The following is a 16,314-nucleotide window of genomic DNA, read 5'->3' on the forward strand; positions in this document are numbered from 1 at the left end:
TACAATAGCGTTGCTCAAAGACAAAAGTGCACAATTAACCCCCCAATAGCGCTAAATAGACAATAGTGCCTAAACATGCATACAATAGCACTAGAACTTTGCAAAAGTGCTCAAACAATGGCACAATAGCGCCATTGTGGCACAAAAATGCTAGTTAATTGGAAAAAAGTGCTCAAACATAGTTTCAGCGCTATTGTCCTGACTCAACTTGGACTCAACAAAAAACAAGACAAAAATGAATAAAAAACAAAATTTCAAATTTGTGTACCGCTGGTCTGTAGTCATCTGGCTGCTGGAATCATCGGATTCGCTCAAATCGGTGCTCTACTACTGGTACCGACATCTTGACTACTGCTTGCTCCTCCAAAAGGTCACTGTCAGAGCTATAGTTTCACAGTGGTTGCGGTTGCAAATGATCATGTTTTCACCCCTTTCTCTCCATTTAAACCCTTCGTCGTCACTGTAACTTTTCCCCCGCTCACCGCCGTGGTCTCTGTGAACTTTCCAAGCCCCTCATTTCTCCGTTTTCTCTTTGATTTCTTCTATTTTTCACTTGTGTTGTTAACTTCTTCTCTTCTATCACCCTGCCAATTTTCATTCTTTTTTGAGAGATCGCCCGATTTTTCAAAAATTTTCAGCCCATCTCTTGAAGAGTTATACCACCCATTAAATCAACATTTTATAGGGCACTTCTTCACACACCTATTTTTTCTTTCTTTGAAATGATGCGATAAACCGCACCATCTCAAAGAGGGGCAAATGTAGTCACAGAAATCTATCTAGCTTAATTAAATAAATATTTTCTATTTATTTGATTAAAAATCCACTAGCTATTATTTAATTAAATTAACATTTAATTAATTCATCTTCAAACTTTCTTCTATTAATTAAATAAATTATTCAATTTATTTTAATTAATTCACTATACCAAATTCACAATTAATAAAATGAATAAAATCTATTTATTTAATAAAATACCCCTTTTCCTCTTTTAAATAAATTAACATTTATTTAAATCATTTAATCCCCACTTGCATTTTCCTACGAATGCAACTTGTGTACATTTATTGAAATAAATAAATTTTTATTTTAAATAAAATCCTATTTTCCCTCACCCACTAAATCCACTTGCATTCCTAAACCCCCTTCTAGATTCTTCTAAACCCTTCTTAATTAGCCTAATCCATCCCCTAATTATTGTCACATTCCTAAGCAACTTTAAGTCACTTCTCAAAGACTCCAAAGTCTTTGAAAAGCATTTAATGCTTTGTGTTCAACAATTTAACCTCTAAAGTTTTCCAAACCACTAATGGCTGTTACATGACCATTAATGGCTCTTACATAACCATTTATGGTTATTTCAACTTGCACTCATGGGTCTCCTCAAGCATTTATTGCTTTGACCATGGTTATCACTTTTGCCTTTGCACAAGAGTTTATCCATTGGATAAAAGCTTTATTCTTTGAATAAAGAATTTATTCACTCAACCCAATCTTGACCTTAACCCCCAAGTTGACTCCCAAGTCATGTCAAGCATTTAATGCTTATGCCCTCTCCTCTCAACCTATCTCATATTGACACTTGTCATCTTGGGATTGGATTGAAAGCTATCACATGGATTGAATATCATTCAATCTTGACCCTTGTTGAGATTATTCAATCTCAACCATCCATTGCTCCATTTTTCCTATAAATAGAGCCCATTTCTTCATAATCCAGATCCTGAAAACTTGTATGCATTTAAGCTATAGTGAATTATAGAGAGCATTTAGCATAAATCACTCAAATATTGTCATCTTGGACTAAAATAAATCTTAGTTCTTTTTCATAATATATTTTATTAGGTTTTTTTACACTTTCATAGCATAAGCTTGAGATCATTTACAATCTTGAATCTCCATAAGCATCCATAGTGCAAAAAACTACTAAGAGCTACACAATTTTGGAACTTGGAGAGGAGAGGAACAAAGGAAAAGGAGCTAAGAACATGTTAAGAGGCATTTGGAGATGCCTTCTTACATTTGTGTCATTTGTTAAAAATGTTAGCATGATCTTAGTATCTCTTTTGATATGCCTGCTTAGGTTAATCTTTGGTTGAATAACACTAACCTTAACACTTGTTTCTTGTTGTTTCTGTGTTATACCACCACAGGTTTTAATCTAACCTTGCCCTTTTTGCAGTGCATCAAGTTGCATTAGGGATAGCGTTAAGGTTGTATTGGGTTAGCATTTAATTTTATAAGAGTAGAGTTAGAATAAAACAAGTAATCTTAATTAAAAGAAAGTTTAAACTTTTCTAATATTTGTATTAATTAGATTATTTTAATTAAAACTAAGTTTAATATATTTTAAAATGCCTTTATTTTATTACAACAAAATATAAAGGTATTTATCTCATAAAAATATTTAAATAATGAAAACCAATTCATAAGAAAAATACATAATAATGAAGGTTTTTTTTTAATATTTTATAATAAAATGATAATAAGTTTTATGAATGCATTATCCTATAATAGAAACTGTAACATATCCATAACTCTAAATATTCATTATCCCTGACAATAAAACCTAACCATAACCCTAAAAACTTAACCCTAACTCTATCCCTAACAATGATGTATACCCTAGCCCTAAACATAATCCTAACCCTAACTTTAAATTTTAACCCTAAACCCTAGCTCTAGCCCTAACCTTAACACTAATACTAAACATGAAGTAAACCTAACGCTATCCATAACCATAGTTCTAATCCTAACCATAATCCCAACCAAAAACATAAACCTTAATCATAAAAATAATCATAATCCTAACCCTAGTCCTAACATTAATTGAACCATAACCCTAACGATAATTCTTATATAGGTTAACCTAATTAAACCTTAACTTTGACCTTAAAATGAAGCTTTATTATGTAATCCTAACCTTCACACCATTCTTTATCCTTAAACCCTAACCCTATTTGAATACTATTATAGCTTGCATATAAAAAAATTGAGATTTAAGTGCGTTAAATATTTTTTAAATTTATAGTTATCTCACTTTTACATATGTGTTTTAAGTATATTATATGAATTCAAATAAAAGACCATCAAATATGGAGTTATAGATAAGGAAGGATTCAATAAATATTAATAATGCACAAAATAAATGGTACTAAAATAATATTATTCTTTTGATAAGCGTAGAAATCAATTCAAAGATGGTGTTTTAAGTAGATTATTATCTATTGTATGTTATCAAGATTTTATTTCATATATTTAATATAAATTAATTGTAAATCATATTAATAATGGTTCTAATTGAATCTATGAATTCAATTTGCTAATTTGAGTAGTGTAAAGTTGGACATTTTCTTGGTGGTCAATTTTCTTGTCGATAAATATGTCTATCTCATATAGATTGACAATAGAAAATCAATGTCAATTAATATTGTTACCTTGCATTCAAAATTTTCTCTCTTAGGAGATCCAAATGAATTATACAATGCTTATAAATTTTACCACTTGTGTAGTACCAAGGATAGATAGAAAGCTTGATTAAGATTCTTTCATGATTTTAGGACTTTAAGTTCATTTTTGTGAAAAGTTTGATTGATAAGAAATTACCAATTCCTTAGAAGGTTTGAGCTTAATCTATGCAATTACCACCATCTTAGTCATGGATATGCACATGTAACTTATTGTGAATATTTCATAAAATTTATATAAATTATAGTATATACTATTTTGTAAAATTTCATGTTTTTGGGTTTGAAAATGAAAATTTGTTTTAATAGATTTATTATAATTTTAAATTTATTCTTGGTTTAGTGTTTTCTTAAATTATTATATCCATTTCAAATTAATTAAAACACATTGTAAATTTACAAATATGCGACTCACTAAACTTGGGGTTCTATCTTTTATACCAACGTTCTATCCCTATCTGAAACCTTGAATCTAATTATAATCCTAATGATGATCCAAACCCTAACCCTAATCATAATTCTATCCCTAACCCTTCTCAAACCCTAACCATAATCTTAATCATAATTATTATTCTCATAATCTAAATATAAATGAATCCAAGTGTTATAGCACAATAGTAACTCTAATTCTAGCATAACAATAACCCTAAGTAAATGTAACCATAACCCTAAATATGCTTGAATCATAATTCTAATTAAGCTATAACTTGAGCTATATTTAAACCCTAAAACTAACTACAATCTTAACCATAACTCTAAACCCTAACCCTAACAATAATACTTAATCTTAACCCTAAAATCTAATCCTAACCATAACCCTAGCCCAAACCCAAATCCTAACCCTAGCCCTAACCAAAACCCAAAACCTATCCTTAATCCTAAGAGTAAATCCTATCCATAATCCTAATCATAACCCTAAACCTTAACTCAAACCATTACCCTAACCCTATCCTTAAACTTAAACCCTAACATTAACCATAATCCTCACCCTAACCCTAAGCCTAAACCTAACTCAAACCATGATATTAATAATGACCCTCGCCCAAATCCTAACCCTAACCTTGACCCAAACCCTTATCTTAACCTTGACCCTAGCTTGATGTAAACCCTAACCCTAACCATAATCCTAACTATGACCCTAAGACTAAGCCTAACCATCATCCTAAACCTAACCTTAATGCCAAACATGATGTAAACAATAAACTTAACCATAACCCTAATCATAATCCTAACCCCAAGCCTAATCCTAACTCTAACCTAACCATAATCCTAAATCCTAACCCTAACAACAATCCTGCCCTAAATGTAACCATAATTTAAATTGAGATTTTATCATAATCTATTCCTAACCTTAACCTAGCCCAAACCCTAATCCTAATAGAACATTGATACCAATTTAACCCTAACCTTAATGTAATTGAACCATAACCCTAATTCTAACCCTAACTTTGATGTAAACCCTAAAGATAATTGTAACCCTGACACTAAACCCTAACCATAAACTTAAGTTCCTTAACAGTAAACCTTAACCCTAACCATAATCCTAACCCTAAAATTAACCTTAACAGTAATTACTATTTAAACCCTATTTTGAATGTCAACCATAACCCTGAAGTAACTTTGCTTGTAAATCCAAACTATGCTTGATGTTATCCCCAATCTTTATGCTAACATAGCCCATAACCCTAATTGAATTCTAATTCTAACCTTCAAACAAAGCTCTATTAATTTAGTTGTAATGCTAACCTTAATCCTAATTAAACCCTATCCCTAATCCTAATACTAATTCTAATTGAACTTGAACCTTTACACCAAGCATTATCCTACAATAATAACTCTAATCATTACTAAAACCAATTACAACTATTATTTTATCTATAATACTATTACACCGTCTAACCCTAACCCTAACCTGATAATGACCCTAAACCTAACTTTATATCTAACCCTAACCCTAACAACCCTAATCCTAACCCAAACCCTAACTCTTATAGCTATCATCACATACTATCTTTCATTGCAATCTTAAGCCTACGCCTAAGTATAATCCTAATTTTAATTCTAACCCTAACCCTAATTTAAATTATAATCACTATTTATAATATTTAAACCTTACCCTAATTATAACACTACACTAATTATAGCTATGACCCTAACCCTAACCCTAATTCTAACCCTGACCCTAATTCTAACCCTGACCCTAATTCTAACCCTAACCCTTACTCTAATTTTAATTATAATCAATAATTATAATCTTTCACGCTAATGCTAATTATAATTATAACCCTAACCCTAACTCTAATTCTAACCCTAACCCTAACCATAACACTAAACCCTAACCCTAACCTAACTGTAACCCTAAACCCTAATCCTAACAATAATACTTAGCCTTAACCCTAAAACCTAATCCTAACCATAGCCCTAAGGTAACAACATGCTTTATCCTTGAATCCTAACCCTTCCTGAGTCATAACACTAACTGTAACCTTAATTTAGTTGTAATTCTAACCCTAATCCTAATTAAACCCTATCCCTAACCCTAATACTGAATATAATTGAACCTGAACCTGAACCCTTACCCCAAGCATTATCCTACAATAATAACTATAATCATTAACTAAAACCAATCATAACTATTATTTTATCTATAATACTATAACTCCCTCTAATCTAGTCGCTAACCCTAACAACCCTAATCCTAACCCAAACCCTAGCTCTCATAACTATCATCATAGACTATCTTTCTATGCAATCTTATCCCTAACCCTAACCCTAATCCTAATTATAATTCTAGACCTAACTCTAACCCTAATCCTAATTTTAATTATAATCTTTAAACTTTACCTTAATTATAATCACTAAGACTAACCCTAACTCTAGTTCCATGATCCTATACGAAAACCAAAACTTGATGCTAACCCTAACCATGATATACACCCTAACCGTTATCGTATTCCTAACCCAAACCATGATATAAACCTTAACCCTGACCATAATACTAACCTTAACCCTAATCGAAAACATAACCATAAATTGAATCCTAATCCTAACCATACCCTCAGTTATAATTGTAACCCTGACACTAAATCCTAACCTTAACCATAAATTTAACCCTAATATTAAATCGTAACCATAACCCTAACCCTAATCATAATCCTAACTGTAATCCTAAACCTTAATGCTAACCATAATCCTAAACCAAAACCAAACCCTAACGTTGATAATAACCCTAACCATGATATAAACCCTAAACATTATCATAACCCTAACCCTAATCATAAATCTAACCCGAACCATGATGTAAACCTTAACCCTAATGCTAACCATAACCATAATACTCGCAATTAAATAAAGTTTTATATTATCATTAAATAAAGTTTAATATATCTTAGATTTTAGTATTTGCTTTGATCTTGCAACACACATATATATTATATAAAATAGTCTAAATAGATATTTAAAATTTCATATATCTCTACGTAATAATATAATAATATTGTAATATAATTTATTTTAGAACAAACAAATAGAATATAATAATAATAATAATTGCAATAATAATATTACATATTATTGCAACAAACATTAATAATATAATATTTATTTTTTTTCAATAAAAGTGGATTATTCTACTAAACTTTTTTATTAATATTTTTTATTTTTTACACAGGATTCAAACAGCATACCAGAGGAAAGAACCCTGGGAAGAAAACCTCTAGTCACAACTCATAAAATAAACCTATAGTATCTAACGGATCAATTTATACACCCTGCCCAAAACCACATACAAAATGAGGTCACAACACATATAATATCAGTTTTGCATAGAGCCCATATGACAATTTGCTAAAAAAACCCATCGAATAATTTTCAAATGTAGACTCCATAGATGCTATGAATGGAAGAAGACAAAATTTTCTAAAGCCCTGTGCCAAATCCCATGAGCCAAAAAACTTCCTGCCAAAAAAGAAAGTATCAAAAAACCTTTGGAAAAACACTATTATATCAAATACCATGACCTCAAACTCTTCTCCAGACAACGAACATGAATACTTGAAATGAAAGGGGAAAGCATGAATAATTATCATCATAAAATTTTACATGGACATTACTCAAGAAAATCATATGACTATTGCTGCAAACCTTCTCATACCCTAGAAGGAATTTCCTCAAAACCCACCTCTCGCTGATTAGCATTGCTATCAATGGCTAAATTTGCCAAATAATCTGCAATCTTATTAACTTCTCTGTAACAATGGGATACCAAGAAAGATTCAAATAATTCTAATTTTTGTAAAATGGGATCAAGTATATACTGCAAATTCCAACAATTCGATTTCTTTTTCATAACACATTGAATAATCACCATAGAATCAACTTCAATTATTAAGTCCTTAATTCCCAAAGAGATTGCCATATCCAATCCAAAAGACAAAGCATGAAATTCCGCATAATTGTTAGTTTTAAAACCAATAGCATGACACTTAGCTCGAGTAAAATTTGCATTGTGATCATAAATTACCATGCCTACCCCAGCCGACCCAGGGTTACCACAAGAGGCCCCATCAAAATTCAGTTTAAAGTGCCCCTGCGGAGGAGGTTTCCATCTAGTAGAGCATCTCTTACCTATTGCAACATTCTTTTTTAAAATTGAACCATGAGAGGGTAAAACTGACAGCAACTTCCAAACTCTAGTAACTCTACTATCCTAGTGCGAAAAAGAAGTAAGATTTTCCAGATTCTTATAAATAAATGACAAAGCAACCTCAGAGATTGAAGACTCAATTTTTAAATAGAACCTCAGACATAGGAGACCTTGTTTTTTAAAATATTTTGTTGTTTCTCTCTAGCCAAACATTCCAAATCACAATAGATGGAGCTATGATCCAAAGGCATACATAAAAAGATGAGGCAAACATAAAGGGCCAAGATCTAAAATGGGAAATGAGATCCTTACCAATAACAAAGGATATATTTAACTTCTCAAACAACCACTGCCATCATTCATAAGCATAATCACAATGTAGGAACAACTATGAAGAAGATTCCAAATTTTTGTTACAAAGGACATAAGGGAAAACAACAGTAATACCAAGCCTGTCTAGTCTCATACCTATAAGGACTTTGTCCTGAACTACCAACCAAGCAAAGGCTCCAGCTTTGGGAAGACAAGTTGAATGCCAAAACAACTTATAAGGCCAAGAAGATAAATCTTTAGCAACCATAAGAGAGTTGTAACCATCTTTAACAGTGTACTTACTAGAAATATTATTTGTCCAAATAAGTTCATCCTTACAATCAGAAAGAAATATAATTCTATCCCCCAAAATCTTTTCAAAATCTAATTTCATGCTTTGATCAACATCTAGTTCTATTTTGAATATTTTTATTGTTTCCCATGTTGCACCGTGACTGCTACTAGCTTTATGTTATTTAATATGTTTTCTCTACTCATTTAAAATTTACACCTCTTCCCTTTTGTCCTTTCCATCAAGTGTGTAGAGGACAATGCATGATTGACCTTGTGTCCCTCCATTAAAGTTCTTCACACCAAAACAACAAATATTACAAATGCTTGTTTAACTAAAGCACCAGATCATGGAAAACCTTCTAAGAAAAGGACTATTAATTCTCATAGGCCGACCATTAGAGAGGAAAAGAAGATTTTATTTGATTAACTTAGAATAAAACAAAAACAAATTAAAACTAAAGTAAACAAACCAATGATATTTTTGGTTGGTATTGATGGTCGACTTCCTCAAGTGCTCCAGCACTATATGTGCTTCGATTTTATTTGATTAACTTAGAATAAAACAAAGGAAACCTTATTTTCTTTATTTAAGAGATAAAATTTAGATGATACTTTTGTAGGATTTCAACTTGAATTTTCAACATGAAACTCCATTATCTAACAATTTGAGCACAACCACTTACATAATTTTATTTATTTACTATACAATATTTTAATGTATTATTTTGATGTTTTCTTTGATCTTATAAATATTCATTTTCCATAGTTATTTTACACATATTTTTTTTAATTTTAGTTTTATTGATGGTGTAATAAAAAAAATAGAAAGCATCCTATAACCGTCTAATAGATCACACTTGCATACTTACACAAATTGTAAGGCTTTTTTCATTAATTTCTTTAAAAATTTAAGAATATTTTAAGGTTTTAATAATTTTTTTATTCAAATATATTGTCACTATATTTGTAGTACTTTTAAAAAGAATTGAAAGAACAAATTGAAGATTGCATTTTTTTTGACATGTGGGTGTGATATATTGCGCCATAATGATTTTCAAATACATCAAAAAATGGTTCAAAAGAAAAAAGACATATACACTAGAAATCCACTCAAAAATTAAAGTGTTATAATAAAAATACTTCATTTCCAAAAGGTATTGAATACAATTAAATCGTTGAACAATGTGAAGCTATGAATGTACAACATTAATAAATTAAAAGAAAAATGGGACACCCCCTTTCGTTGAATGAAGGAAAATATATGACACTTTTCTATTTGAAAACTATTAACATTTTACATATTATTAACACCCAATTGTTTGATTGAAACTAGATTCTTGGTAGCATGTTAAGTTTTTCACAAAAAATATTTCTTTCATATACCTAAACAAAATGGGTAAGTTTTCAAAATTTCAAATATTTATTTTCTTCATATAATAATAGGGGATTTCCACTAGATGCAAGTCCAAGTCAGAAAATTATGTACAATGGATTAAAAATTTGTTAGTATTAAATTATATAGTTCTTGATTTAGAAAAAAGTAAATAAACTATACAAGATAATTTGTTGAGTAAAGCCATGAATAATAACGTCTTCAATAAGTTAGATACATCAAGAAACCATCCTAAGAAAAAATAGATTCTTGGACATAGATTTATATATTAGTTACAATCAACATGTTGAAGTTGTGTTGTCTATAAGGATCTCTTCTTGATTGTGTAGGTGCATATCCCTATTGAGGATCTCCTATCTCTTATTGAAAGAAGTATCCCTAATGAGGATCTTATTCTTTCTTTAAAAGAATGTATCCCTCGTTAGGACATCTTCCTTAGTGTTGAAAGTCTATCAAATCTTCCTCCTTTCCAGGGATTCACTTTTTCCTTTGATGAGTTTCATCTTTCATAACTTGATCTTAGAGGTATATTCATTTATGCAAAGATATCTTCCTCCTTTGTCAATCATGCATCCATCAAAAGGATTCCCTTTACACTTGTTGCAAGATAGATCTCTTTCACAACTATCTATTCATTGCCTCAAAAGATCTATGCCCTCTTTAGCTTAGATTGCATGAGCATTGTTTCCTAAAGTATATCTCCTTGGTGTTGAAGGTGTTTATCCTTGATTGTTTTTTACCTTAAGATATCAACATATGACTATGTTGACATCTTAATGGGGGCATATATGTGGCCTCCCAGTTGCATTTTCAGTTATCTTTATCAACTAGCATATATGGGATTGTTGCATACTCATGTTTCACCTCAACTATCATATATGGAATTGTTGCATACTCATATTTCATCCCTATCATATCTATTATTTGTGATATTTTTGCATCCTTGTATTTAATCCCCATTTTATCTATTTTTATACAAGTTGCATTATCATGTTTCATTCCCAAAACTTGACACCTCCACAATGGTGATTTTTTTAGTGGCCAATTGGCTATTTTTTGAAATTTGGGAATCAAGATTTGGGTAAGAAGTTCAACTTTTATTTTAGTGTTATTTAAATCGCTAGAGAATTTATTTTATTAATTTTTTAACTCAAAGGTTCACCACAATATTTGATACATGGGTGGATGAGATTCGTCAATATTTTATAATTTATTGTAGAAATCTAAACTAATTTACCAGTAATATATCATAATTATGAGTTACTTCAGGGTTATATCAACAATATTTAGTTTCCACCAATGATTTAAAATATAATCTAATGGCCTTCATTGTATTCCATGAGGTAAATTGTACCTACAAGTTGTAATGCTCATGGGGGTTGAAATTACTTTTGAATTGTTGACCTCAATGAAAGTCAATGGTCTAAAAGTAATTTTTGGCCCCATGAGTATTAGAAATTGTTGGTACATTTTGTCTCACAAAATACAAATAGGGCTATTAGATTATTTTAAAGTAATGGTAGAAACTAAATAAAGTAGTGTCTACCCCTTAAACTCATTAATGATATCCACCTTGAGGCCTCTACTTTTCTATAAAAAACTAATTTTTTAAACGAAAAGATTTACAATAAATGCACACTCTTATTATTTTCCAAAATTCGCCAATATTTTCTACCAAAAAAATTGATATAAATAAATTCACCAATAAAATTAATATCTTTCTTTAAAAAGGGATAACAATCGCCAATTAAAATTATTTAAAAAAAAATTAAATTAAATATTCGTGAATATTTTACACAATTTTTTGTTAAAGTTATCACTGCTCCATAGATCACCTAGCATAACATAATTTACTAGCCCATGGAATCCATGTTCCCTCTCTCCATCTCTCTCATGAACCGATAGCATAACCCACTTTTTCTAACATTAGATCATGGTCTTTTCTCTTCAATTAAATGTACATCCTTGTTCTTTCTATATGTCCACTTGTGCTCTTTTAATAGCATCTCGAGAATGATATTAGTGGTTGAGACATTTTTGATGTTGAGGTCTCTTCAACTATTTGACCTGGAATTATATATTTAACTACTAATTTTGTTTTCTTTTGTGTATACTTGAAGCTTAATTGCATGGATTGATAGGATCCTATGCTTAGGGGCTTGTTCATGCCTCAAATTTAGTGCTCTCCTATCCTTAGCTTGTCTTTCTCTCAGATGCTCAATATCTTCATTTCTAATTTACTGTGACTATGATTGGAAGATCATATTCCATAAAAGTGGGAAATAAATGTAGCATCATAAAATATACACCATTAATGAGGGTGTCCAATTTCACACTCACCTAGCACCCATTTTATTATTTTTCATTCCTCTCTACATTGTAAGACATTTTTTGTAATTAATTAATCTTTAATTCAATATTATGAGTCTTATTCCATTTTAATACATCAACACTTTATTGTTTGGACCCTTATTTCAAGGTGTTCCCTTTATCTTTTATTATACTAATTTATTATAAATTGTGTCCCATTTCAAATCTCAAGACATGTTTCCATTATCTATACATTATATATTGTCACACAAACCTAATTTTGACATTAGAACTCTATTATCTTCCATTCATAAAACTTCTGGCTGAAATTATTGTGACAATGTTGATAAATGCATCTTGATCCTGCACTTTTTATCCCAAATTTTGGGAGGATAATAAGACAGACCTATCCTATTCAAATCTAACTTTGTGCAAAAATATGATAATTCTAATCTAGCCTAAAGGTGATTTTATTATGAAATCCTTATATAAGGCATCCCTCTTATCTCATTTCATTAATTAATTATTATCTCATTGTTATGATATCATACCAATTCAAGAGTAGATCAGATTCAAGGAGCAACAAGTTACATCAAGACATCTTCAATTATATTTTGATTATGATTTCATGATGGATTTTATGTGATTTATCATGTTATTGCATCAACACATAGAGGAATTCATAAGGACATTACCTTATCATTTGAAGGTATAATCAAATCCATTTCAATTCATGTTTAGCCTTTCCCTTAAAAGGAAAGCTTTTCCAATTCAATTTCAATTCAAGGGTTGATTTGAAACATGGGTTTGACCTACGCAAACCCCTATCAAAAACTCCCTTTTTCCCTCTTATGTGCAGCTACAAGTTTTGAGTGGAGATGCAGGAGCATCCCTGGTTCTTGGCAATCTTGCATCAACCAAAAACATTTTTGATTCAATTTGTTTCCTATTTTGCAGTTTCAGTATTTCTTTCAGCATTTCACTTTGTTTGCTCACTAGATGTTGCAAAGCCGGATTTGGTTGGTGGATATGTTCATTAATCTTATATGTGGTACATGGGACATTTGGATTTTTTCTGGCAAGTTATCGCTTTCGGAATACGGGACTGTTTTCTTTCCTATGTATTGGAGCCACCTGGACCTATTTTCTATTGGCGATTCTTGTGGATCTTTCCTATATGCTTGTGGAGCTTGATTTTGATGTTTCCAACATTCCCTAGTTCTTGGCCAACCTTCCTTTTGGGTCCACGCATCATTCTATTTATTTCCAAATGGAATCCTTGGCAGATGCCAATCTTGTGTTCTACACATTTCATTTTTCATTCTTCGGTGTTTGTTCCTTGGGCCGATGCGGATCATCTTGGAGCTTTTATTTCATATAAATCATCATATTTGTGCTTCTAGAATCAATCAAGATAGAATAGATCAAAGATAGAAGGATAATCATAAGACTTAGAGATCCAGAGTTAGCTGGCCTTCTTGCTTGAGCTCGGATATTGTGTAATTAGGCCCGTGAGCTTAATCTATGAGCCCAAATGTTCCAGTAGTTTGTAATCAAATTTTATGATATAATAAAAAATGATTCTACATTGCCTCCATCACACTATGTTTTTTGTGTTGTGTTTTATTTATTGCATAGTCTGAATTGTTCTCTTTGAGGACCCTCCTAACCGTGATTGCACCAAATGGTATCAGTGCGAGATTTCATTCTGGAAATTGCAAAGTCTTGTAATTTTTTTGTTGTGGAGTGGCAAAATTGAGGATTTGATCCGCAACTGCATAGAACTTATGTGAAGATGGCTTGAAGAAATGCTAGAGGTGGTGGAGCATGTGGAAATGCTGACACTATTGTGATGGAAATGTTGAGAGGAATTGCAACCCGATTAGAAGATGTTGAAATAGACCAGAGACAAGGTCAACATGTTGAAGATGTGAGCGATGATGAAGAAGAAGTTGAGGCGGGAGAAACTGTAGCAAATCAATTGGTGATCGATTTGGAAGAAGAAATTTTATTGAGGATTTTGAGTAAAGCGAACACCAAACCACATTTTACCCCACTAAATTATGATGGCAAATTAGATTCAGATGAATTGATGGATTGGATCATGGAGATGGAAAAATTTTGATTTTGAGAACATCGTGGAAGACTGGAAGGTGAAATATGTTTGTAATAGGTTGAAAGGTCATGTGTCTCTTTGGTAGGAATATTTGCAGGTAGATTGATAGAGAAGAGGTAAAAAATGATCAAATCATGGGAGTGGATGGTTAATAAATTAAAATCAAAGTTATTGGCCGCTAACTATCAAGTGAATTTATTCTGGAAGTTGCCAAATGTGAAGCAGAAGGAATCTAAGGAATCTAGTGTAAAAGAGTATATTGAATGATTTTTACACCCTGCCTACGGGAGGCTGATAAGGGATGGATGGTGCCATTTTAGGATTCCCTACAAGCTGAACATCAAATCTGGACACATTGATGATGAGATTGAACAAGTTGCCCGATATTTGAATAGATTGTGGATGTGGATACAAGATGAACTCAGTTTGACCAAGTTACAAAGTGTTCAAGAAGCTTATCAATATGCCCTGAAGGTGGAAGAGAAGTTGAATAAAAGGCATGACAAAAGAAACAAGGTAGAGGCAGAGATTTTAGGGAGGAAGATCCTATATCGAAGGTCAAGGACCCTATGCAGATTAGAATAAAGACAAGGAAGTTAGCCATGATGGTAGTTCATACCAGAGAGATGACAAAAAAATTTACCAGAAGAAAGAAAATGAATGTTACCAAAATGAGGGTTATGGAAAGAAAGACAAAAGACAAGAAAAGAGAGTGTTTAAAGGAACTTGCTTTAAATGTAGAGGAGAAGGACATCATGCTTTTAAATGCAAGAAGACAAAGAGTTGTGGAAGAGCAGCCTTGGAAAAAGAGGAACTTGTCGAATCAGGTAACAGACCGGAGGATGGAGATTTGTTGATGATGAGGAGAGCATTATATCATACTAGAGGAGAGAAAGAGCCCTTGTAGAGGAAGAATTTGTTCAAGACAAGATGCAAAGTAGTTGGTAAGTGTTGTAAAATTATAATTGATAGTGGTAGTACTGATAACCTTGTTTCAAAACAAATGGTGACTAAGTTGAATTTGGAGAGATTGAAACACCCTAAGCCCTATCAAATAGCATGGATTCAAGATGAGCATAAGGTATTAGTAAGTGAACAATGTTTGGTAAAATTGAAGATTGGAACTTATCATGATGAATTATAGTGTGATATTAAGCCTATTGATGTATGTCATATCTTGTTGGGTAGACCTTGGCAATATGATAGACAAGAAATGCATAATGGAAGAAGGAATGTATACACTATTGTGGCTAATGGGGAGAAACAATTCTTGTTGCCTTTGGAGGAGCCTATGAAGAGTGAAGTTTGTACTAATGCTAGAATTTGTCTTTTTAATGGAAGGAAATTCCTGGATGGGATGAGACATGAGAATATGTGTTTTTCCTTAGTTCTTAATAGGATTGAGAATATTGAGCATGAAGAAGAACAACCAAAGGAGATAAAATAATTGTTGACAGAGTATGGAGACATCATTTTAGATAATGTACTTGATGGATTACCCCTCTGAGAAGTATCAGTCATTGCATGGACCTGATTTCTGGAGCTAGTTTTCTTAATAAAGAAACACACCAGATGACACCAATAGATAATGAGGAGTTGAATAGACAAGTGCAGGAATTGGTGAAGAAAGGTTTGATCAGAGAGAGTTTGATTCCTTATGTAGTTCCAACAACATTAGCATCTAAGAAGAATGGAGAATGGAGGATGTGTACAATTCCCGAGCATTAAACAAGATCATAGTGAAATATTGATTCCCTTTGCCTAGGATGGATGATAT

This window comes from Cryptomeria japonica, unplaced genomic scaffold, assembly GCF_030272615.1.
Source record: "Cryptomeria japonica unplaced genomic scaffold, Sugi_1.0 HiC_scaffold_14, whole genome shotgun sequence".
NCBI classification, from domain to species: Eukaryota; Viridiplantae; Streptophyta; class Pinopsida; order Cupressales; family Cupressaceae; genus Cryptomeria; species Cryptomeria japonica.